Raw genomic sequence first — 25,804 nt, 5'->3', positions numbered from 1 at the left:
CTCACCAAAGGAAGCCTCTCCTTGATACAGTGAGTATGGTCTTGAGTATGGTTGTACCTCATCAGTGTTTCAAACCGGGGCTTTTTACTCGGGGGGGATAGGATCATTAGAGCCTGAGGGTGTCGCCCCTTGTGGATCATACGAGAGGAAATGTTCTGGATTTTTATCATAAAAATCAGCCAAAGAAGACAACCTTGACATGACCATATCTATGTCTTCACTCGACCATTTTCTGGAACTGGGAATGACTCTCTCAGCAAGTCTATGGGATTTATCTTGAGTAGATTTGCTGGTTTTAGACATATCAGCAGACCTGGTTTTGTCTGTCTGTTTAGGGGGAGTGGTGTGTTTCACAGGTGTGGAAAAGTGCAAAGGCTGCTTCTTCTGCTGTTTTCCCCCCTCCCTGTGAGTGGAAAAATGTTTTCCCTGTCCTTTAGAGGCTCCGGAGGTTTTCGACGCCTGGCGTCGAGGATCGGGGTGGGGTCCCTGTCCTTCGAGCGTGGGGCCTCGCTGATTTTGACTGCGGGCTCCGACTCCTGGAGCGCGGCGTGGGGGTGGAAGTCGTCTTTGTCTTCCGACGATCGAACTTCTGTTAGCCTAGGGAGCGAGGCACTCTTGGCAAGAGTGGATGATTGCCTGGAGTCATGCGGCGATCTCGATCGAGAACGCCCAGAGGACACCGAATCTGACCGTTCTGTGTGCCTCTTTCCGAGAACTCGACGTCGTCGAGTCTCGGTTGGACTTCGTGTGTTTAGTGTGTGTAGTGTGTGTAGTGTGAAGCGCTTGTGTCTCTGGGGGTCTTCCCCATAGCCGCCCTGCCGGACGACTTTCCGAGGTCGGGGACCTGCGCTCGGCTGTCTTTCGATGCCGTAATGCCCTCGCCGTCCGAAAGTACGGCGTCGCTGAAGGCGCCCTCCGCTGCCATGGCCGCCTGCCTGGCGTGGTGGGCCCAACACTTCGTCGAACGGTCCTTAAGTGTCTTAGGTTTAAACCTACTACACGCTCTGCAGTTCGCTTCGGGGTGGTCCCTCGGCAAGCAGAGATTGCACGTGGCGTGCCTGTCGACCCAAGGGTATTTGCGATTGCACTTGGGGCAGAATTGAAAAGGGGTACCCTCCATACGCACCTTGAGGCAGCGGGCTGTTAAGTGTAGGAAATGTATAAGGTGTACCCATATACCAAGAGTGTAGAGTATGTACAACCCCCCCACTCTCCCTACTTGCAGGGCTGAGGCCAGAGGCCTTTCAAGGCCCGGGCCGAGGCCAGAGGCCTTCCGAGGCCCAAATCCGTCGTGCAGCAGCCGACGGTCGATTTCTTCTCCAGCCGGCGTCGAGTGTCGAAGTTAGACGTTGGGGTGGGGAAGGCTGTCAATAGATTAATATTTTAAATATTTTAGCAAAAGTATCGCTAAGGCCAGGGGACTCCGCAAAATGCTTCCGACCAGCATGGCGGAAAAAAACAATCTGAGGATCCTAGACGCGTGAGGGATTTTGGGTACAGTGGACGTCACACTAGGGATAGTATTACTGGCACGCCCTGTGTCGACGCCCATTTTTCGAGTTTCGAAAAACAAACTAATACTCCGCAGCTTCCACTAGATGTCGGCCTATGCACAGCATGTGATCTATACAGATTCCACAAGCCTCAGAAATATATATATATCTGTCGTTTTTTGTAGATACACAATACACATTTGTGTATTAGAAATTTGTGCATGTCTTGATGAAGGCCGCATATCTGGAGAACCACAGTTTTGGTTCATGACAGGGCCGAAACACACAGTATTGACTATAACTTTAGCAACAATTGACACTACAAAGGGCAAGTCCAGCAAAGACAATAATCCAAAGATATCTGGACTCGGGGGAGATTACGTTACTTACAGATCCCAAATTTTCACAAGCAGGTTTTTTGTGTCCGAGAATGAAATTAGACGGTATTGTTCATTTTAAATATTTGTACAAGGCCTAAAGATGGGTCATAGAATGTGTGCATATATGAATTGTTTTTTAAAGGAAAGATGTTCTGCTTCATGAATTCAAATATATTTTGTGGAATAAATTGAAAAGCTAAATAGCAGAAATATATTTAAAGTATTGGTGTGTGACATAAAAGCCTTGATCAATTGTACTTTATACATGTCATTGTGAGCCTGGAGGATCAAGGCTCACCAGGTACCCGTAACATAAAAAATTGCTCTTTTTTTACTTTCTCGGGGTATGATGACGCTTTGTTGACTCCTGCTGCACATCATGGCATGTGTAAGGGATCCATCCACGTGCAGGTTGGTCACATAGGAATATCTTCTTTCTCTATAAGTACGAGACTGCATAGTCCCCATCTCCATGGGCTCTGGTTTCTTTTCTTAGGGTATATCCCAGCTATGTGCCCCATACTCCACACTCAGAGAACTGTGGTTGTCTTGGTCCTGTCGAAGTGATTAGGCTGCAAACCTCCATCTGAGGGGTGGTCTTTCCTCAATAGTCTTCCATCGAGGGATGAGAGGTTTTGGTCTAGCATGAGCTGGGTTGATAGTCAATCTTGGTGGGGATCCCGTTGCGGGCTCCCTTACAAATCTTGCCTTTTGATACGCTGAGGCTACACTGATGGCTTCATTTAGATGCGGATGGTGCTGTTGTCGAACCCACTGCAGTATGGAATTGAGAAAGATCTCCAGGAACTGTTACAGTATGACCGTTTGTCATACTTGCCATAGAGGAAGTAGCTATTTCTCGGTCATGTCCTTGACCTAGTAAAACAGCTGTCTCTGGGTCTCTCAACTAACTATGGTAGGCTTCTCCATCTAGGCCCAACTGTTCCATTATGGCCACTGTGGGATTTGCGCCTCGATCAGCCCTTTGCTCAGGACCGGTGAGGGGCCACGTACTGACCCCCACCTGTCTTGGGGTCATTGTGCATTTATTGCAATGTGCACGAAATTGGTAAAGAAAAACGCTGGGTCATTCCCTTCCTGGTACTTTTCTAACACTGAAGATTGTCATGGGGTTAACCACCCAGGCTATGGTCACCACACCACGTTCGTTAGCTGCAAAGGTTCTTCTTGGTGTTTTTCCTGGGCTGTGGTCTGTCTATTGCCCTGAAGTTGTATGCCTGTTGGAAGGCCTGTCGATCAACTTGGGCCTGTTGGCTCTGTATCAGCATCAGTTCTTGTTGCCCATCTGTTAATGCCTTCAGTAGATATTCCATGGCGCTTCTCGATCCCACTTCTCACACCACTTTGTGGGATTAGAGGAGATGTAAAGACCGGAGGGGGGTGTCTGTACTCCTGCTCTCTATATGACAGAGGAGAGGCACAGAGGACCACAGCCAAGATTCACTATAGGGTAGCGCTGGTCGAGCAACCAAGGCCTAGCTTCTTAGGAGTTGATGCAGGCTGGCTCTTAACTACAGTGTAGTCCCCAAGCACTCACAAAGGAATGTCCGCACACTGTATTAGTTAAAACACAGTCTTTATAGAATTAATATTCAAGGTTATGTACAATATCACGATAACTCACTTTGTACTCAGTTATCTATAATGGCAAAAATACAGTCCTACGTGGTACCACAATTACTCTTCGACCTCTTTAAAGTGTTAAATGTCACACAAATCAGTTCGTAAAGGAAACCAACAATAGATCTACGAGGAAAGCAGTTGGTTAGAACAATTGGCAGAATAATGGTCCCGTTACCTAGACACAATTCAGTGAGGGGATTCCCCGCCACCTGGGCAACCTGTAGAATAAAGATGTATCACAAGCCCAGTACATACATTGTTCACAAGAGACTTTCCAATAGTTCAGCAACCCCAAAGTACCTGGGGTTGGGGCGTTCCTCGTCGGGGAATCGACGGCCTTCTTGAGTGCCCTCCCTTTAAAGGCAGGATTCACGGGTCGTCAAACGTCTGGCGAAGAACAGGGTGAACTACGACGGTGAAGTGTCAGCTTCTTTCCTAGCGGTGCTAGTCGACAGGGAAGCGTAAACGTTCTGCAAGGAAGAGGCGTGCGGGGCACCTCGTTTTCGATAGTTCAGGACCGCAAAGAGTTTGAAGAACTGTGGCCCAGTAAGGCGGTCGAGTCGTCGGCATCTCTGTAGTCTTTGGGTGGCAGGAAACCCATCAGCGGATGCTCCTCGGCGCGTGAACGGCCTGGCCTTCTCTAGCGGGATAAGGCGGGCGGCGGAGCACGTCCATGAATCGAAAGTTCTTAGGCAACGGGAGCACGGCGGCTCCAGTCGGCGATCGTCTACAGTGGCGGACAACAGTCCTGGCGCTTCTCTTTGGGATTCCGTGGCAGTCCCCATCTCCGGTCGGCAGCTTTTCGTAGGTCTGTCTACCAGGGAGCTTTTGGCAAAGATCAGCTGGTGCACGATGGTCCCTCGTAGCTCGGGAAGAGGGCGCCTTACCAGGTCCTCTCTGGGTCAGTCCTTGGAGCTGCAGCAGCTTTCAGATTGGTGAAGAAGAGCAACAGCACTTCTCCTCTTCCAGCAGGCCAAGCTTCAGTTTCACTCCAGTTACTCTTTGTAGTTTGGACTTCAGCTTTTGAACAAGATTCCTAGCAGTGAGAGGTCCCCAGATATACTGTTTATCTCCCATTCATTCTGCTGGGTCATACTCAAGCATCCAATCACTTTGAAGGGCATAAAGCAGCCAGTCAGCCAATCGTGCATTCAGACCATTCTTCTCCATCCAGACACTCACAACATAGAATGTGGATTCGGACAAGTGCCACGCCATTCAACACTACACAATGCATTCATACCAATTTCGGGCAGGGCTGTCTCGGTCATTGTGTCAACAACCAGATACCAGACATCCACAACAAGAAGTGTAGATTTTTCACACACTCCATTCACCCAGCTCCCACCCACAGGTGTACCCACAACATACGATCGTTGGGAAGGCTCCAGCCAGTCTGGTCGGCTCTCCCCCACACTACAATATATGGAACTTCCACCCAACAGCCAGTCAGGGGGAAGGGACAGAGTCAGGGCTTCCCGGGACTACGGGAAGATCAAGGTAACAGGCGATGGAAGGCGAGAGGCCACGGGGGCCATCTTGTCTCCATCAGGAATCTACCAATTCCAATGACAGGGCTTGGGCATCCCAAAATGGAGGACGCTCGGGGCACCAGTCAATTCAGAACAGAGCTGCCACCAGCCAGTACCATGCTCTGGGGGCCACCCACAGGTGCCCAAAAACATACACTAGGGGCACAGGGTTGTACCGCCACCCATGGGTGCCATAAGGGTATGCCATCGGTCTGTACAACCAAAAGAGAGCTGCACCGCCAAGAGTCCCACATGAACTCCTGCGTGGAAAACACGACAGAAAAGCAGTAAAGGACAAGGCTACAGAGGCCCCGTCCCTCTGATGCATTTCCAGCATCACAGGAGACCAGATGCCAATAGAGTTTAAGTAAATGCCTTTTATTGTTCAATAGTGCAAAATGCAGGCTGGTTATAGCTTTTTCCCCTCAGGAGTTTGCTTCAGCTCTTGCTTTGGGTAAAGAATAAGAACGGGCACATATTTTCTTTCTTCTTCTCTCTGGTCACTCAGTCTGATAGGTCCACTGGAAAACATAGCCCTCTTCGATACCGCCATCCTCCTGCAAGGAAGAGAATCGTTCTCACAAAATATATCCACTTCTGTTTTTATAGAGGTTGTAGGTTGGCTGAACAAATCCCAGCATGTCTCCCCTGGGCCTCATTCCAATCTATCTGGTGACAGTCTCCGCCCCCCTTTTCCAATGACCCTTCTGCCGGACTGAGCCACCATGACACCTTCCCCACGGGCCCTGCCACATATCCCAAGCCCTGTATCCTCCTGACTCCATGGGGTAAGTCTAATTACACTCTGGTCCTTTACGCAGGCGATCTTGCCTGATATTTTGATGTCAATAGCTACACCGCGTGTAGAAATTGTATTGCCAGCATCTTCAACCCGCCATTTCTACGTAACTCCGCTTTTCTGAGTTCAGCTTCTGCGGGTCAGCCTATTCAACATAGACATGATCTCGGCATCAAAAATAGGATAGAATACAGGATTCCAAGATGGGCGCGATGCTGTGAACACCGCGGCCACCGAGCTCCTGTCCCGAGGCCCTTGTACCTTGTATCCAGGCCGACTTGCCCTCCCTAGGCGGTGGTTTTTCGAGGGGATAAGGCCCGGGAGTGGTTGTGAGCCTTCAGCTGCGAGGAGGCGGCGAAGCGGAGTCGGGGAGCTGCCGGCCCCGTGAGTGGTGGTGGAAGCAGTCCTCGCCGCCGGGTTGCAGGGGAGGCGCTGGATGCCCAGCCGGATGCCCAGCCGTGCACCGGCTTGAGTCGTGGGGAGTGTGTGGAGCCGAGTGCCCCACCTCCCGTCGCGGCACCCATGAATTGCTATCGGCACGCCGGTGCAGGGAGGCGGACCCAGAGGCTGGAGCCCCGCTCCACTGGCAAGGAATGGAGGAGTGGAGGCCGGCGCGGGTGGCCCACACATACGTGCTCAGGTCCCGTGTGCGCAGGAGGCCAGTGCCGCGTCGGGGACCACGCGCCCCCATCTGCTTGTGGATCTTTGGGACAGCCCGAGGCGGGGGAGGTACCCCTGACTGTGCAGGGCGGCCATCACAGTTGGCACACTCCAGCGGAGGAACGCGAGGCGGGGGTGCTGCCTGCTCGGCACAGGCATGACGAGGGAAGGAGCGGAGTACCCCCACAAAGCCATTAGGAGGAACAAGTTCTTGCACGCGCCGTGAGTTGGACATCTGTGCCGGTCATATTTGATGTCTTCACGTCAGAGTTTGGGACAGCTCCCAGCAAGTAGGCAACATGTCCAATGGATCTGGTTATAACATACAAGGGGAGAAGCACCCTCATTGTCTGCGCAGTGTAAGCACCAGACCTGTTTTTCCTCACCTGGGTCCTCAATTACTTACCTGTGCTCCGCATCCCCGGCGGTTTTTGAGAGGATTAATTTTAGCCCTACGCTGCGGGGGGAGGCAAGAGGTGCTTGTAGGCTCCTCTGTCAGTTGCCACCCATCCCCCGCAAGTCCTGCTCCTCATTTGGCCCCGCTTTGGAAGTGGCACAACGGTGAGCCCACTCCGTCATCAAAGAAGGGCATTGGTGCGCGTTGGACAGTATTGAGCGCCCGCTGTGAAGGAGATCCGGGAATTCAGCGTGTCACTCTCGGCACCCTGTCCTCTGGGCATCATGTCAAAAAATAAGCTTAAGGACTCGCAGTCCCTTCAGAGATCGTTGAGGAAAGTGCAGGTGAATGCCTTGACTAAAATATGGTCTAAGGATGTTGAAGATCCACAGGCAACACCTGCTAATGGCTGCCCCCCAGGGGAGGCCGCGGCGGATCTGCCCTCTTTATTACACCAACAACCGGTTACTCAGTCGCACTGAAGCTCCTGTTGGCGGACATGCTCGAGAAGATTACCATGGCTGGCCAAAAGCAAATGGACGTTCTTAGGGAGGACCTGGCAGAGGGCCTCCAGGAGATCAAAATGGACATTAGCAAGATAGAAGAGAGCGTGGATACTAACGAGAGGGCGCTTCGGGACCTAGCTGAAGATGCAAGGAAGACGGACTCCGTCCTGGAAACATTGGCTACGGCTACGTATAATCTGGAGCTCCAGGTGGAGGAATTGGAAAATAGGTCCAGGCGCTCGAATAGCTGCATTAAATCCCTCCCGGAGGTCTCTCAGGAGCTAGACCTTCCCCAAACTGAAGGGCATATTCGTGGACCTCCTGGACGAGTCTGGATCCGAGGAGGTTGCCTTTGATAGGATACATAGAGTGGATCCCAAGCGGGCGGATCCAGGCGCGAGACCCAGGGATGTCCTGGTGGTCCTGCATAGCTTCACTGTGAAGGAGCGAATTCTTGCTGCAGCGTGAAAAGCCGGTCATCTAACATATAATGGGAGGGGGATAGCGCTATATCAGGACCTGCCGCAATCAACTCTACTCAAACAGCGATGAATGGGTCCGGTGCTGTCCCATTTAAGAGCTCAGATCATTCGATATAGGTGGCTGCATCCCTTTGGCTTGGGGTTTGACTGGGAAGTGAAGTCGCAGAAGATCAGGGCAGGGTCTGGCCCTGTTGAGGGTGCAAGAGGACGGGGTCCTGTAGGGGTCTTGCCCGTGGAGCCTTAATCAGAAACCTAGGGAGGGCATAAAAGCAGAAAGTATGTCTTGTTAAGGCCTTGTTCATCAGCATTGTTTGTAACAGCTGGGGGGGGGGGGGTTTGGGACTCACGTCTTGGGATGGGATAGTGGGATCCTGCATTGGAACAGTTGAGGGGCAATGCATGGGGCGACTCTCGAGGTTCAGATTCGAGGGGGGCTGAGGCCAGTCCCACATTGTTAGAGGGGAGGGGGGGGGGGAATTGGGGGTGGGAAGGGTGGAGGAAGACCAGTGCTTCAGTAGCCATTAGCTGTGTTTTGCAGCGCCACCAAAAAGGGAGATTCTGCGGGACTCATTGGGAAGCGCACCAAGATGATTGGGAGATTTGGCTCTTTTCTGACAAGATAACCTGTCGAGTCAACGGGTACTGAAGATTTTCTCCCTCAATGTGAATGGCCTTAATTCCCCAATTAAACGCAAGAAAGTAGAGCGCTACATTAGGCGCGAACGACCAGATATCATCACGCTTCAAGAGACCCACATCCGCACGGCGCATCGGGGAAGGATTAGGTTTTGGGGCTACTCCAGATTGCTACAATCTACTCAATCGAAAAGAGAGTGGGGGTCTTGCTGCCCCGTAGAGACGGGCTGGAGCTATGTATTGTGGGGGAAATGGTTGACGATCAGGGAGGTTTTTGGCGGTGTCTCTGGTGGGGGAGGCCACTCACAGTAGCAACGGTATATGCACCGAATGTGGCGCAAGATAGTTTCCTCCGCACCTCCCTGGGGAAGCTTGAGAAGTTCGCCAAGTCTCCCATCATCCTTACGGGCGACTTTAACATTGCTTGGGACCCAGCGAACGACAGATCGGCAGGAGGGGTGGGATCTTTGGGGAGACCTTCGTACAACCTGAAGAAGAAATTCAGCGAGTTGGCGTTGGTGGATGTGTGGCGAGAACTACAGGAGGAGGCAGGGGGGTATACCTTCTATTCTCATGCCCACTGGTCCCATTCCAGAATAGACTGTGTGGCTGTCAACCACTTTGCTGGGGAGGGCCTTGGATATCTCAATGGGTATCACTACTTTGTCTGACCATGCCCCCTGACTTTATCCCTGAAAGCTATAGGTAGACCCTCAGGGCTGTGGAAATGGCGTTACCCTATTGCCCTATTTAATGATTAAGTATCGGTGCCCGAGTTAGAGGAGGAAACGGGGCGTTTTTTTGCTGAGAATCCCGCGGGGGACACCTCCCTTCAGGTTAGGTGGGATGCATTCAAAGCAACCATTAGAGGGGCCATAATAGCGATCAAGGCGAGAAGGGAAAGGGAACGGAGATTAGAGGAGGTGCGTCTAGAAGAGGCTCTTAAGGGAATAACTGCGAAAATGAGGACACAGACACAGGCCACTAAAAGGGAGTATAGGGCGGTGGGTGCCCAGCTGGAATGAATTCAGTCACGAGCGGTGGAGCAGAGGTTATTGCATCTCAGCCAGAAATTCTATATTAAAGCCAATAAGGCTGATCGTTTTCTCGCGAGAATGCTAAGAAAGGAGCAGAAGGAGAAGACGATACTTCGAATTAAGAAGGGAGACGGCTCCACTAGCACCAACAACGAGGTCATTTTAGGAGAATTTGCCAGTTTTTACTCTGCCCTGTATGCATCCGATACACCGGCCCAGTTCCTCGGATCTCGTTATTTAGACAAGGTTACTCTTCCCTGCATTTCACAAGAAGAGAGGGATGCATTGGAAGCAGCGATCACAGTAGATGAGGTCAGGGATACAATTAGAGCGCTCCCTAATCTTAAATCACTGGGTTCGGACGGGTATGTTGCAGAGTTTTACAAACGCCATAAGGAATTTCTAGCTCCTATTCTAACCACGTTTTTCAACCAGATAAGTCAGGATAGCGCTATCACAAGGACTATGGAGGAGGCAAAAGTAGTCCTGATCCACAAAAAAAGGTAAGGATCCATCCGAGTGCGCCTCCTATCGCCCCATAGCGCCAATTAATGTGGACTTGAAAATACACTCTAAGATCCTAGCTAACAGATTAGATCACCTTGTCCCTACCCTGATTCATCCGGACCAATCAGGGTTTGTAAGAGGAAGGCAGACAACCGATGTTAGGCGGTTGGCCCACTTAATAGTAAAAACCTTGCAAGAAGGAGGTCCCCGCTCTCCTGATGTCAATTGACACAGAGAAGGCGTTTGATTGGGTGGAGTGGGGATTTCTCTTTGCTACCATGCTCAAGATGGGCTTTGGGCCCAAGTTTATGGGTAGGATTAGAGCCAACTATAGGAATCCAACCCTTAGATTAGCGATTAATGGGCAGCTCTCAGATCCGGTACATGTGGAATGAGGCACCAAACAGGGGTGCCCCCTAGCCCCAATATTGTACACCCTCCAATTTGAACAGTTTCTCGAAGCGGCGCTCTCCAATCCCCTCATAACAGGACTCCCCTTCGCCGGCAAAGAGCACAAGATCGCAGCATTTGCGGACAATCTGATTCTGTCCTGGACTTGCCCGAGTACGGCCATTCCGGCTGTGGAGGTCGAGCTGGCGCAGTTTGGTAGTGTGGCGGGCCTAAAAATAAATCCTTCCAAAACGGAGATTCTCAATCTCACAGTCCCGTCCCCAGTGTCTCGATCCTTACAGGCCTGCTCTCCTTATAGGTGGGTGAACCATTCAATTACTTACCTGGGAATAAAACTGACCGCGAGGGTGGAACTATTGTACCAGGCGAACTATCCCCCCCTCCTGGAGGAACTAAAAGGTAAGATGATAGATTGGGGTCCGCTGGCGGTTTCCTGGCTAGGGCGTATCAACACCCTAAAAAGGATTGTTCTTCCCAAGCTCTTGTACTTCTTTGCAGCCCTTCCGGCGCACGTTCCCCCGGCTTTTTCCAGGTCCTTAAATAAGTCTGCCAGTAGATTTGTATGGGCTAACAGGTCCCCTACAGTAGCGGCAAAGGTGATGAGAACCCCCACGGAGCGGCGAGGGTTGGGTCTGCCGGACTTTAGAGTGTATTTTAGGGCAGCCCAGCTGAGGGTCCTTCAGACTGGCAAAAAGACAATCGGCGGAAGGTATGGAGGTCTATGGATAGGGCGGTTCTGGGGGAGGATATTGAAGGGGTCTTGTGGAAGCCGAAGCAGGACAGGTCTCACCGGTTGTACTGCAGCGAAATCCTGGCCAGGGTGGCCCGCACTTGGGATGAGGCGGTGCAGCAGGCCCACTTAACGACGCAGCCATCCCCCTACACATCACTATTCTCCAGCCCGCAGTTTACTCCGGGTCTCGTTTTTATTGCCTTCCAAGCCTGGCTCCAGGGGGGATGCAGAATGTTACGGGATATGTTTGGAGGGGGACAGCTAAAGCAATTTGAGCAGTGTAAGTTAGAGTTTGGTGTGGGTGAAAAAGAAAGGTTCTGCTATTGTCAACTTCGGCATTGGCTTAGTCATCCCACCGTTAAGCATGCCGCAAACCGACAGTTGACCCCCTTTGAATCATATCTTGGTAGGGAAACCAGGGACAAGCACTTGATTTCAGCACTATATAGGCATATGAAGGCAGGAGAGGACCCTCCACTCCGGTCATACATGAAAAATTGGGAGCTGGCTACTGGGTCTCCAATTGTGGAGAATGACTGGGCTTGGCTGTGGAGGCAGATTCCTAGGTTAACAAAATCCCTCCAATTAAGGGAGATGTGGCTTAAGTTGCTTACCCAGTGGCATTTAACTCCCGCCAGACTTCATAGAATGTTCCCCGGAGCCTCCCCTTTGTGTTGGAGGCAGTGCGGAGCAGTGGGCACATATATGGTGTAAGTGTCCGCAAATTGAGAGCTACTGGGCTGGGATTGGTCTTGCGATAAATCAAGTTCTGGGTTTGGGCTGGAGGAGTACCAGGGGCCTGGCGATACTGGCCTGGGGGGGGGGCACTGGCCTCCATTAAATCTAAAGTGGTCCGTAAACTTTATGTAATAATGATGATGGCGGGGCTATGGTGCTAGCTCGCCGATGGAAAGCAAAAGTCCCCCGCAGGACCACGAATGGGTGGCAAAGGTGTGGAGTTTGCTGGCAATGGAGTGGCTTACGTATTCTATCCAGGGGGAGCATTTAAGATTCAGAAAGGACTGGGCATCTCTGCTGTTTTATTTGATGGACGGGCCAAGGCAGCGTTGGTGTCCCCGAAGCATGAGACTTTTGGGGATCGTTACAGATGTCAGGTGTCTGCTCTTAGGCTGTGAGCTGTAGTGCCTAAGGAGGGAGGAGGAAAGGAAGGAGGGAGGGGGTGTGGGGGGGAATGGTTTAGGTAGAGCAAAGATTTCCCCAAGCAGTTCAAAAAGAATTCAAGTTCTGCTAACAAATGTTTAAAAATAGCCAGAATCAAGCTTGGGGCTTCAACAATCCAGAAAAAGAATTAGGAGGGAGTTGAACCCTCCAATCTTGAAAGCCTCAATGCTCTTCCTCTCCTTCCTGCCATCTGCCTCCTGGTCTTCCTGCTCCACCGCCCCAAACAGCTGTGTTCAGGGGCTGAGCTTACTCTATTTATACCTTTTCTGGCCCGTCCCTATCCCATGCCTACAATCAGCAAAATTCGTCCAGTACTGAAAATTGTTAGAAACAAAAACATTGAGGATGTAAGTGTAATTTGGCACGAGGCATTTTTACAACAAAAGTGTTCAGCAGACAGCACCTTTCTTATTTAACTATTAGCAAAGGACAGCTTTCGTCAATCAACTTTTGGCATTTTTCCAATAAATGGGTCAGCGAACAAAAGCTATAATTTGGGCTCGGATTTGTAGTTTTCCTGGGGAGCCGTTATCGGTTTGTTTTCTATTTACAAGAACATTAGTGCTCGGCCCAGAAAGAAGCCTACATAGCAGTTAATTGCATTGTTTACGCAATAAGAGTGCGATGTACCCGCTCAAGGCTGTTGGCAAGCAGCCCAGGCTATTGTAATAACCTTGTTGTACTGTACATTAATATTGCAACATGCAGAAGCAAAACTTGCAGCTTGCATTTTACAAAATATGAAAGCGCTTCAATTGCACTGTGCATTTAGCAAGGCGGCATGGTCTGCCGCTCAGACCACATGCTGTTTTAAGCATGCCTAATATGGGCAGACATGAGAAATACATGTCACTGGTGTACATGACAGCAGTCCCTTTTCCCCTTCACAAGACCCAAGTCAAAGTGCTCTTTACAGTCTTGCCTGGCTCTCAAACAGGTGTTTTTTCCTGTACCTCAGAGACCTCTACAGCCTTTCTGTAGAAATCTTGAACTTTCCAATGTTGTGATAACCAGGCAGACAAAATACCCTCCAAAGTATAGAATTTCACAGATTTAATCCCAGCACAAGTAACCATAATCAAAATGTGCCACCTTTGTCCTGTGGGAAGGAGACATTTAAATTTAAATTATGGTGGTGTTGGAGCGTGAGGGGGGCATGGGGAAAGGTTGAACAGCCCAACTCAAAGCGCATTTGCGAAAAAGAAAAACAAAAGATGTGTTCAGAGCAGTTCACCATAACTGGACACACCACAGCATTATTATATTTCACCAGCAAGGTGTCATAATTGCTCCTCCTTCATGCCAAAAAGCTATCATGCTGTAAAAGGTGGCCATCAAATGGGATATTCTCAAGGCATTCCATAATATTGGAACCCCTAGTAGAACTGTGCATGCCAGCCATACGTGGGTAGCACCACAAGGCTTTCAACTACAGAAGAAAAGTTACTCTCTTACCTGGTAACATTCTTTCAATGGGATGGTCCGACAGCGTATTTCATATCTATGACAGTAATCACCACAGCTGTGCTGCTTAGGAAAATCTTTCGGCGTCTGCGTCCTACGTCGATACGCCGTCCTCAAGGGCCTCAGTCGAGCCGACGTCACCGGATGTTATCAGTAGGACGCACGACGCCCGTAGCCTCAGTTGTAGTTTTTTCCCCAGAACGTGTAGCACCAAACCACTGCCAGTATGACCACAGAAAGCCTTGCGGCAACGTAAGCTGCAATCACATAAGAAATTCTGTAGCGGGGCAGGTAGGGAGGGAGCGATGTGCAATACATCGTCGGACGATCCCATCGAAAGAACGTTACCAGGTAAGAGAGTAACTTGTTCTTCGAGGCGATTGGGTCCTCCGACGTATTCCATATCTATGACAGACTCCCAAAGCAGTACCAATGTATGGAGGAGGGAAAAGAATTTAGAATATAGAAATTTAGAATGCCCAATCAAATTGCAGAGTAAAGGAACGCCTTGCCAAAGGCCAGATCCTGCCCATGGATAGAATCTAGGGAGTAGTGTCGTACAAAAGTATGGACCGAAGCCCATGTGGTTGCTTCACAGATGTTACGAATAGGAACACCCCTCTGCATGGCAGTAGAGGCAGCCATACCCCTAGTAGAAAGGGCCCGTAAGACTACCAGAGGGTCCTTACCCGCCAGGCGGTAACATTCAGAAATTGCCAAGATAATCCATCTAGACAAGGTCTGCTTAGTCACAGCTTGTCCCAAACGCCTTCCAGCGTAACCAATAAAGAGCCGATTGTCCACTCTGACACAGGACATGCGTGAAATGTAGAAAATTAAAGCTCTCCTAGGATCCAACCTATGGAGCCTCTCCTCTTCCTTACTAGAATGTAGAGGAGATTAAAATGCTGGAAAACAACCTTCTGGCTTAAATGAAATTCCGACACCACCTTCGGAAGAAAGGAATGAAACACAGTGAAGGGTGGCTTAACTGAAAGTGCCTGCAATTCGCTGACTCTGCGAGCGGAAGTGATCGCAACTAAAAACACAGTTTTAAGGGTTAAAAGCCTCAAAGGACAAGAATGTAAAGGCTCAAACGGAGCACCCATAAGGAATTTCAGAACAAGGTTCAAATCCCAACCAGGCACCTGGAAAGGTGACAGCGGAAACACATTAGTGAGTCCTTTGAGAAACTGAGAAATTAAAGGAATTTTGAAATAGGAAAACTCCTCGGACGAGCGCTTAAATATAGACAGCGCCACCAGGTAACCTTTAACAGTACCCACTTGCAGGCCCCTGTGGGCCAATGAAAGCAAAAAAGACAGAACCACAGGAATGTCACATGAAAAAGGATCCACATTCTGAACCCTGCAACAGTCGCAGAATTTTCTCCAACGGCAACGGTACAGGGACTTAGTCGAGGCTGTCTGGCCAAAAGCAATACCTCCATCACATCTTCAGGGAGGTTCCAATCCTTGTACCTCAACCTTTCAGAAGCCAAGCGTGAAGGTTGAGGGACCTGACCTCTGGATGGAGAACCTGACCCCCCCCCCTCCCGTGAGAGCAGATTGTCGCGATAGGGAAGACGACGTGGAGGGCAGATAGACAAGTCGAGAAGGTCCGGGTACCAGGTACTCCGGGCCCACGCCGGAGCAATGAGGATCATCCGGGAACCGAACCTCCGTAGCCTCCACAGCACTTGCGGGATGATGGGGACTGGAGGAAACGCGTACAGCAGTGGGAAGGACCACTCCACCACAAACGCGTTTCCTAAGGCTCCTTTTGGAGGAAATTCCTGCAAGCAGAACCTTTCGCACTTACTGTTGACACTGGAGGCCGAAGAGATCCACTTGAGGGGTCCCCCAAAGGGCGAAGATCTCCAGGGGAATCTCCTGAGCCAGCTCCCACTCGTGAGAGATCATGCTCTGCCTGCTCAGAGCGTTCGCCATCTCGTTTTCGTCTCCGGCCAGATGAACTGCCGAGATCGAAACTTCCTGCTGGATGGCCCAGAACCCAAGCTGCATCGCCTCCCTGCACAGAGGAAGTGACCCTGCCCGCCCCCCTTTTGTTGAGGTAGTGCATGGCCACTGTGTTGTCCGTCAGAATCAGGACATTCTTCCCTTGCACAGTCGGCAGAAAAGCCTTCAGGGCAAGCCCGACGGCCCGCAGCTCCAACAGATTGATATGGATTCTGGACTCTGACGGAGACCAACGACCGCTGACCGTCAACTCGTTGGCATGAGCTCCCCATCCCGTGAGGGATGCGTCCATCACGATCGTCACCTCCGGCCAGGTCAGCCAAAATGGAGCCGCCTCATCAGATTGCCTTTGACGGCCCACCACAGAAGGCCCTGGGCGCCCGAGGGCGGCACCTGAACGTGGTCCGACATCCTGCCGGAGGACTGTGACCACTGGAGCTTGAGGGCCCATTGCAGAGATCTCATCCGCAACTTGGCCTCTGGGACCAGAAGAATGCAGGATGCCATGAGGCCAAGCAACCCCAAGAACTCTAACGCCGGGAGCATCTGAGCAAGTTGAAACTTGTGCACCATCTGCTGAATGTGAAGAGCCCTCACCTGGGGAGGGAAACACTGCCCCAGGGAAGTGTCGAGTATTGCTCCGATGTACTGGAGCCGCTGTGTTGGCGTCAAGTGGGACTTCTTTGAGTTGAGGGAGAAGCCCAGCTTGTGAAGGGAGTGGCAGGCGACGGACAGATGATCCAGGACCTGCTCGGGTGAGCGTGCCTTGATCAACCAATCATCCAGGTAGGGGTAGACGTGAATCCCCCCCTTTCCTGAGATATGCTGCCACCACCATCATGAGCTTGGTGAAGACCCTCAGGGCAGAGGTCAATCCGAACGGCAGGACTCGAAACTGAAAGTGCGAGTCACCAACCGCGAACCTCAGGTATTTCTTGTGCTTTGGATGGATCGGGACATGAAAATAAGCGTCCTTGAGGTCGAGAGACACCAACCAGTCCTGAAGTTGAAGGGCCTGGAGGACTTGAGAAAGAGTAACCATCTTGAACTTGTCCTCCCTGAAGAGTTTGTTCAAACCGCGCAAGTTCATGATGGGTCTCAATCCCCCGTCTTTCCTCAAAATCAAAAAATAAGGGGAATACCATCCCTTGTTCCTCTCCGCTACAGGCATCAGTTCTATGGCGCCTTTCTCCAGCAGGGATTGAATTTCCTGTGCAAGGAGCGGATCTGGACTCTTCAAAGAGAGATTCCCTGGTGGATTGTCGTGTGGCCTCTGCCGGAAAGGAAGACAGTTGCCGTGGGCTATGATCTCCAGAACCCACACATCTGAAGTAATGGCATGCCACTCTACAAGATGCTGCGCCAGCCATCCCCCAACCGGCGAACCATGGGGCATGGCCTCATGACTGAGCTGACGCGGCTGCGGCAGTGCCTGAGAGCAAAGAGGCAACTGCCCGAGTGGCCTTGGCACCTCGAGTACCCTGTTTTCCACCTCTGGCACTCCTACGTTGGCCCCTTTGACTAGCAGCTCCTCTCGATTTACTAAAGGACGAGTAATATCGAAAGGAACCTCCCCTCCATTGTCCCCTAGGACGAAAAGGCGGAGGTTGGCGAACTGCAGCACCCAATGACTTTGCTGCATCTTTAGAGGTCTGCAACCTCTCAAGGCTCTCGTCAACTTTGCTGCCAAAAAGATGTTCACCATCAAAGGGCATGTTGATGAATCGAGCTTGCACATCAGGAGCAAACCCTGACTTCCGCAACCATGCAAACCTGCGTATTACGGTGCTCGCCGCCATGGACCGGCTGACACAATCAACCATGTCCAGACCCGACTGAACAGACTCACACATGGCGTCCTTGCTTTGCGGGGGCCATAGCCGCCTGCACCACCAAACTCTCCGGAGTAGCGTGCGTGGTCAAGTAGCAGGGGTCGCTATGGGCTGGGCGATATTTCTTCAACAAGGACTTGCTCACTGCCGGGAGACTCAGAAGAAGTCCAAGCCGCAGCCACCCTTCTCTGCAAGGCCATATGGAATGGCAGCACCGTGTCAGTTGGTGGACCTTGGTCGAGGATATCGGTCAGGTCATCCTGCTGAAAATCCCCAGGGGGGGCAGACCACCCCAGGTAATCTGTGACCCTCGACATCAGGCGCCGATATGAGGACTCGGCATGCGTGCCAGGCTCAGGCCTACCAAACTCCACCTCCGGAGAGGTGTCTAGACCACTGGCATCATGCAACGACTGACGCAGGTCCTCAAGTTGGCTATGACCTGAAAGGAAGTCATCAGGAACCTCTGCAGGAACCTCACCTTCCTCAGACCCCTCATCAACCTCAGAAATATAATCCAAAAGCCAGAAGGAGGGTACAGAAAAAGGAACAAGTTACTTACCTGTAACTGCTGTTCTCCAGCATGGGTCTGGCATGGATTCACATGCTCATGAATATTCCCCGTCGTCAGGCCGGGAATCCTCTGTAAAGAAAACAAATCAGTATCAGCTTTGTTTCTGATCTGTCTTTCTTAGTAGTAACCAATCACTGATCTCTGGGTCATACTGCCCCAAGCCAATGACTGCCCTCTTCCTAAGCCCCTCCCTCTGGCAGCCATCCTCAGATGGTAGCATGTAAAGTGGCAGTATGACCAAGTGAAAAGCCGCAGAGGGGTAGGAGGGAGAGTTCGCATGTAAATCCATGCCAGATCCATTATGGAAATCAACAGTTACAGGTAAGTAACTTGTAACTTCTCCAGCATGGGGTCTGGCATGGATTCACATGCTCATGAATATAAGAATACATAGCAGTACACACATGCACAACCATGGGAGGTGGCAAAGGCTCAATATTAAGCATTACATCAAAACTCAACATTAAGCATTTCTTACCTCCCCACCAGGCTCACCTTAAGCGAACATGTTGCGCAGCACTGCTTGGCCGACCCTGGACTCCTCCCTGGAATCCCGGTCGACGCAGTAGAATCTCGTGAAGGTGTGCGTCGACCTCCACATAGCAGCCCTGCAGATGTCCAGCAGGGGCACACCAGACAAGAACGCCGTGGTAGCAGCAACCGCTCTGGTCGAATGGGCTCTCAGACAGCCGGGGAACCATCTGGAAATGGAAGCCTTCGAGAGAGCATTCCCTTGGTTCACAGGTCCAAAGTTCACCAACAGCTGTGATGTCCTCCGAAAACTCTTCGTTCGGTCCACGTAGAACTTCAACGCTCTAGCTACATCCAGCGAGTGCAAAGTCCTCTCGGCCGGCAACAAAGGCGACGGGAAAAAGACTGGTAACACCAAGGTCTCATTGAGATGGAAGTCCGACGGCACCTTGGGCATGAAGGAGGGGTGCGTCCTCAGCACTATCCTCGTATCGTGAAAGGTCAGGTATGGAGGCTTGCAGGATAGCGCCTGGATCTCTCCCACGCGTCATGCGGAGGTGATGGCCACAAGGAACGCTGTTTTCCACGACAGAAACTTCAACGGGGCCGAATGCAACGGCTCGAATGGCGGACCCATGAGCCTGGTGAGCACCACTTTGAGCTCCCACGCCGGGGCTGGTGCCTTCACCGGCGGGAATGATGGAAACATTCCTTTCATAAATTCCTTAACCAGGCGATGAGACCACAGGGATGACCGCCCTGTAGTCCTGGTGTATCGGGAAATCGCTGCCAGGTGTATCTTGATTGAAGCATGAGATAGTCCAGATTTGGCTAGCGACAGAAGGTATGGCAATACTTGAGGGGCCGTAATCCGCAGAGGGTTAATCTTCTGTGCACGGCACCAGATAGAGAACCTCTTCCAGTTATGTCCGTAGCACTTGAGAGTTGAGGACGCCCTGGCCTTCGCAAGAACCTCTCTACAGTCGGCCAGGATATCGTATCCTCCAAACTCTAGTGCCGCAGGAGCCAGGCCTGCAAGTTCAGCGACTCCGGGTCGTGATGAAGAACTGCGCCTCCTTCTCTGGAGAGAAGATCTGCGTCGTCGACAGCTTGACTGGTGGGGACGCTGACAAGTCCAGAAGGTCCGGGAACCAGATCTGTCTCGGCCACGCCGGTGCGACGAGGATCATTCTGCACCGGACCTCTTGAGCTGGTTGATGAGTCGGAGCAGCAACGGCAACGGATGAAACACATAGTAACAGGCAGTCCCAGGGGAACGAGAAAGCATCGCCTATGCTCCTCGGTTGGGGAAACCTGCTGGCGAAACTCTGGCACTTGGATTTCGTCGCCGTCGCGAACAGGTCGATCTGGGGTTTGCCCCATCGCTGAAAGAGTCGGTCCACTTGATCCTGGCGCAGTTCCCACTCGTGGCACGAGCGCAGCTCTCTGCTGAGTGAGTCAGCGATGGTGTTTTTCATCCCTGCCAGATGAAACGGCACCAGAAACATCCCTTGAGCAACGGCCCAATGCCATAGGTCCTGGGCTTCCTTGGATAGGGCCGGGGATCTGGTTCCGCCCTGCTTCTGGATGTAGAACATCGTGGTGGTGTCAGTGAAGATCCTCACCACCTTGCCCTTGAGGGACGGGAGAAAGGACCCGAGGGCCCAGAACACTGGCTGGAGCTCCAGGATGTTGATGTGGAGCGGCTTCTCCTCCGGGAGCCAAAGGCCTCTCGCGTGAAGATCTCCGGTGTGGGCTCCCCACCCCTCCAGGGAGGCATCCGTCATCACCATCGCCTGGTGGGCCGGGGTCTGAAAGTCTGTCCCTGCCGCTAGATGAGCGCTAGTGCCCCACCACCGGATCGCTCGTCGGAAGGTCTCGTTGAGAGGGATCCTGTCCTAGAAGCTGCCGTCACTTGAATCCAGCGGGCGTCGAGGAACTCCTGTAGAGGGCGCATCCGAAGCCTGCACAGGCACACAAAATAAATGCAAGAGGACATCATCCCGAGGAGGGACTTGATGGACCTCACTCTGGCCACGTCCGTGGCCAGCAGACGCTGCACCTTGCCTAGGAAGGCCTTTGTCCTTTCCTCCGACGGCGAGGCCAGACGCGCCACTGTGTCGAGCTTGGCTCCCAGAAACAGTGCGACTTGAGAGGGGACCAGGTGGGACTTGGGGAAGTTGATGGAGAACCCCAGGTTCGTGAGCAGCTGGACGGTCTTCGCTGCGTATTCTACGGCGAGCCCTCTTGTCCTTGCGCGGATGAGCCAATCGTCCAGGTAGGGGTAGACGTGGATCCCCTACAGGCGCAGCCGCGCCGCCACTGGAGCAAGGCACTTGGTGAAAACCCTGGGTGCCGACTTCAATCCAAACGGGAGGGCTTGAACTGGTAGTGACGCCCTTGGACCACAAACCTGAGGAACTTCCAGTGCCCTTTTAGAATGGGAATGTGAAAGTATGCATCCTCCAAATCCAACGACGACAGGAAATCGCCCTCGTCCAGCTGCCCAAGCACGTGCTGGAGGGTGACCATCTGGAACTTCTGTGCCTTGATGTACTTGTTTAGTCGTCGCAGGTCTAGGATGGGTCGCCACCCTCCTGTCTTCTTTTTCACGAGGCAGTACCTTGAGTATACTCCGGAGCCCCGGAGCCTCGGAGCCTCTTTGGGACGAGCTCGATGGCACCTTTGAGCATCGCCCTTACCTCCAACAGCAGTTGAGGGACGTGGTTTTCTTTCCTGGCCACGGGAGGAACGCGGGGGCACTTTTTCAGAAATTCGAGGGCGTGCCCCTGGGCCAGGGCATCCAGCACCCAACGGTCGGTGGAGATGGACTCCCACACACTGACGACTTCGCCACCCGGCCTCCCACCGGGGTGCTTCGGTGGGGGCCCGACACCACAGTCGTTTCAGTCTTGCTTGGAGGACGCCTTGCCGCCTTGGTCTCCCTGGCGACGACGGCGGGATCCACCCGACTTGCCTCGTCCTCCATAGGCTTCCTGCAACGAGGAGCAGGCTGCTTGGCGGTATGTAGAGGAGCCACTGCCGAATCCCTTGGAGGCACCCTGCTTGCCTCCGGGGCTCCTAAAGGACGGACTTCGTTGCTGGAGAACTCATAGGGCCTTAGCTGTCTCCGTGTCCGCCTTGATGGCTTGGAGGGACTCATCCACTGTTTTCCCAAACAGGTTGTTCCCGTCGAACGGCATGTCCAAAACCTTGGCTTGCATGTCCTGGCGGAAATCCGCCGCCTTGATCCACCCTCCTCGTCTGAGGCAAACGCTGTTGCCTAACTGGCGGAAACCGGTGCCGACAATGTCCGTTGCCACCGTTATGGCGTGGTCTGACGCCACCTAGCCTTTCTGCAAGATCTCCAGGGCCTCAGCCCTCTTGTCTGGTAGGAAGTCCAACAGGGGGGCGATCTTGTCCCATAACTCCCCGTTGTAGCGGGCCACGATCGCGAGGGCTTTTGCCGCCTTAATCGTTGTTACCGCCGACGAGATAACTTGTTCACCATTGCATCCAGCTTCTTTCCTTCGCCGTCCGGAAGTTGACGTGGAGGCCGATGGCCCCCCCGCTTTCTTCTTGGCCGCCGCTGAGACGACCGAGTCAGGGGTCGGTTGCGCCCTAAGGCACAAAGGGGCTGCGTAGGGGACCCGCTACTTCTTCTCGTACCGATCCCTCTTGGCAGGCGTCGTAGACTGGTTCTTGAGAAGGGTGAGACTGTCGTCCCAGATGTTATCCAGCAGAGGCACGGCGAGGACTGTCTTCCTCTTGGCCTCGTGCCGTTGGTAAAGGAAACCTTCCTCCTCCTCCTCTTCAGGGCAGAGCTGAAAAAGTTCAGATGCCCTGGCGATCATAGTGTGGAAAAACCCAATCTCCTCGGGCGGGGAGGCCCGGGCTGGAGGCGATGGGAGCTCTGTCCCATCGTCGCCGTCGTCGTCATCCGTACCGGTCGTGGCCGTGACCGTTCCCGTGTAATCCCCAGGTACGGGGGATGTGGGCAAACGCTGAGCAGGCCGCGAGGCCTGAAAAGGCGGGGCTGGATGGGTCCTTCTCTTGTTTGGGGGACTTCTCGACGGGCCTGGCTCTGGCTCCTTCGCGGGCCTGGTTCCGGCTCCTCCATCGTTGGTAGGGGCAATCTTGTCCTTATCTCGAATATAAGGATTGTATTGCCAACAAAATGGCCGCCAACTTGTCCTGCTGCTCCGGAAGCGACGGTTGACTAGGAACCTCGCCGGCGCCGCTTCCGTCGTCCCCTTCGTCGGGATCCATCCCGTGGGACCGGGCCTCTTCGAAGCCCTCGTCGAGGGCCTCCAAGACTTCAACCAGTTCCTCCTCGGAGGCTGTGTCTGTGTCCACAATGGCCACCGGCTCCCCCCTCTTTTTCCGTCGGGGTCTTCTCGATGGGCCTGAAAGAGGCTTCCCTCCGCGGTGGCAGGGAAACTCTGGGCCCTGAGGTCGCCTTCACTAGTGTAGCCTCCTCAGGCTGCACCAGGGCCGCTGCGACTTCCTCGATAGAGGCCTTGGCCGGGTGAATCAAGGCCTTGGCCACCTTCTGCAAGCATGTGGCCTTCACCTTGGGGGGAGGGTCACCGCCTCGGTCCCCCTCGGCTGGATCCTTCGAGATCGACCGGGGCCTCTCCAGAAGCTTCGCCGAAGGGACTGACAAGGGCAGTCAGCAGTACCAGCACGCTGTGCTGGTGTTCGAGTACCTTTTCAGTATCTACTGTTTCTACTGTTGGAGGCGTGGGCTCAGAGGCGTGTCCCGAGCCCTCCATTCTACAAACATCAAGCCCTCCGCGAAGCGGACCGCGAAGGGACTGACAAGGGCAGTCAGCAGTACCAGCACGCTGTGCTGGTGTTCGAGTACCTTTTCAGTATCTACTGTTTCTACTGTTGGAGGCGTGTGCTCAGAGGCGTGTCCCGAGCCCTCCATTCTACAAACATCCAGCCCTCCGCGAAGCGGACCGCGAAGGGACTGACAAGGGCAGTCAGCAGTACCAGCACGCTGTGCTGGTGTTCGAGTACCTTTTCAGTATCTACTGTTTCTACTGTTGGAGGCGTGTGCTCAGAGGCGTGTCCCGAGCCCTCCATTCTACAAACATCCAGCCCTCCGCGAAGCGGACCGCGAAGGGACTGACAAGGGCAGTCAGCAGTACCAGCACGCTGTGCTGGTGTTCGAGTACCTTTTCAGTATCTACTGTTTCTACTGTTGGAGGCGTGTGCTCAGAGGCGTGTCCCGAGCCCTCCATTCTACAAACATCCAGCCCTCCGCGAAGCGGACCGCGAAGGGACTGACAAGGGCAGTCAGCAGTACCAGCACGCTGTGCTGGTGTTCGAGTACCTTTTCAGTATCTACTGTTTCTACTGTTGGAGGCGTGTGCTTAGAGGCGTGTCCCGAGCCCTCCATTCTACAAACATCCAGCCCTCCGCAAAGCGGACCGCAAAGGGACTGACAAGGGCAGTCAGCAGTCCGCGGGCCCGCGTGACCGCCTGACGAGCCTGCAACGAACGCACCTTGTGTGCAGATCGACCCATCGCCCCTCAGGCCCGGCGGATGGCACCCATAGAGGAGCCCGCAAAGCGGAAATCTGGGGCGGAGGACCAGGACATGCGCGTGTTAAGAAACGTCAAACCTCGCCCGCCACCGTGTAACAACAAGGACAGCGCAACCTCGCCAGAAAGTGTAGAGCAACTGGCAACCCTGAGATTGCAGCGGATTTCCCGAATAAAACATGCGGGAAAAGAAGCACAGGTAAACTCCTTTCGGCATACTGAGACGAACGAAGTAAGTGACTTTAGGTTTCTTCCGATTGAATCTCATAGTGTGGAGGGTTGCCTGGCTATAACAGCGCCAATGGCGGGACGAGGCTTAGAAAATCTTCAAGATGCTACAGTAACATCGATGTGTCCTGTGCCCCCCCCTACACCTCCAGTTACATCACCCACCCTCACAGCTCAGGGCCGAGAAATCGTGTGTGGAAGAATAACAAACCAGGTGATAGCCCCTCTGTGCGCCGAAGGAGCGGAAGGAGTACACCCTGAGCACCCTAACTCGCCCGCACAGGAGACGAGGGTGACGGGATCCTGGCACCTGCCTCAACTTATAGACTCCCCTGGGGTGAAAGTACTAAGTCCAGGGGGCACCACGGAGTTACTTCCCTCCGCATCCCAGGAGAAGCGGATAGTGGTCATGATACACAACACAGAGGGTGAGGAGGAGCTGAGAACACCCCCAGACTCAGGTGTCCTACTATCAGCTACCCATGTATTGGGCAAATTCGCGGATAAGGGGGGCAAGGCAGAAAAAGAGGTGTGGGAGATAATGGGATCTGTCGCAGAAGATGGGGACGCCCAAATCTGCGCTTCCCCCTCGAGGCTGACCACTCTAGCGTTGAACACCGGTGGAAACGACCCCCCCACACCCTCATTGAACTTCGCTCCACCAAGCGGATCAGACGCGACGGGCATAGCAACAAATGCCGACCAGAGAATCGGCATCTCGCCGAAAATGGCGGGAGGCAGTCATAAAATATCCTCTCCCAGAGCGGTAAGGGCTAAACCCCCATATAAAAGAGGGCAGGTGGGGGGGAAAAAACTCTCCACTTTTCAAGGTTTAAAATCAAAACCAACTCTGAAAGAATTTTTTGGGAAAAAAGTACGAACGGAAGATACAATACGGCATCATATTTCAGATGCAGAACTGCTGGCCATAGTGGAAGACAGAGCAATGCACTTTCTACACTTGAACCCTCCCCCTGAGATGACTCTTTTGCCAGAGAAAGTGGCTAATAACTCATCACACCTGCCGACTCAATGGAACCAGACTCTGAATCCAATTAGTATGGGCACAAATGCAGTAACCGGGAAGGGCAGCCCAGTACCTGGCTCTGCTCCTGCACCTAGTGACTGGTTGAACAAAGAGCTGGTCATAACTCAGTTAAACGTTAAGACAATACCAGTGGGAAGTGACACCCCTAGAAGGGTGACCCTACCTACTGACAACGCATTCGATACGAGGATGAAAGGAGTGGGCTTGGGCACGTTGGAAACCCCAACAGAAGAGCCACATCTGCCCCCAGCCCCGG

The 25,804-nt window shown here is 52.8% G+C and overlaps 1 protein-coding gene across 12 annotated transcripts in view; it reads right to left on the bottom strand.

Annotated features, from left to right (window-relative positions):
* Window positions 1-25,804, bottom strand: part of TBL1XR1 (TBL1X/Y related 1) — a 1,277,138-nt gene that overhangs the window by 474,532 nt on the left and 776,802 nt on the right. The gene's annotated exons all lie outside the window — the stretch shown is intronic.

The sequence above is a fragment of the Ambystoma mexicanum genome, chromosome 10 (genome assembly GCF_040938575.1).
Source record: "Ambystoma mexicanum isolate Mex_15411 chromosome 10, UKY_AmexF1_1, whole genome shotgun sequence".
In the NCBI taxonomy this organism is placed as follows: domain Eukaryota; kingdom Metazoa; phylum Chordata; class Amphibia; order Caudata; family Ambystomatidae; genus Ambystoma; species Ambystoma mexicanum.
This window is presented reverse-complemented; position numbering and strand designations above follow the sequence as displayed.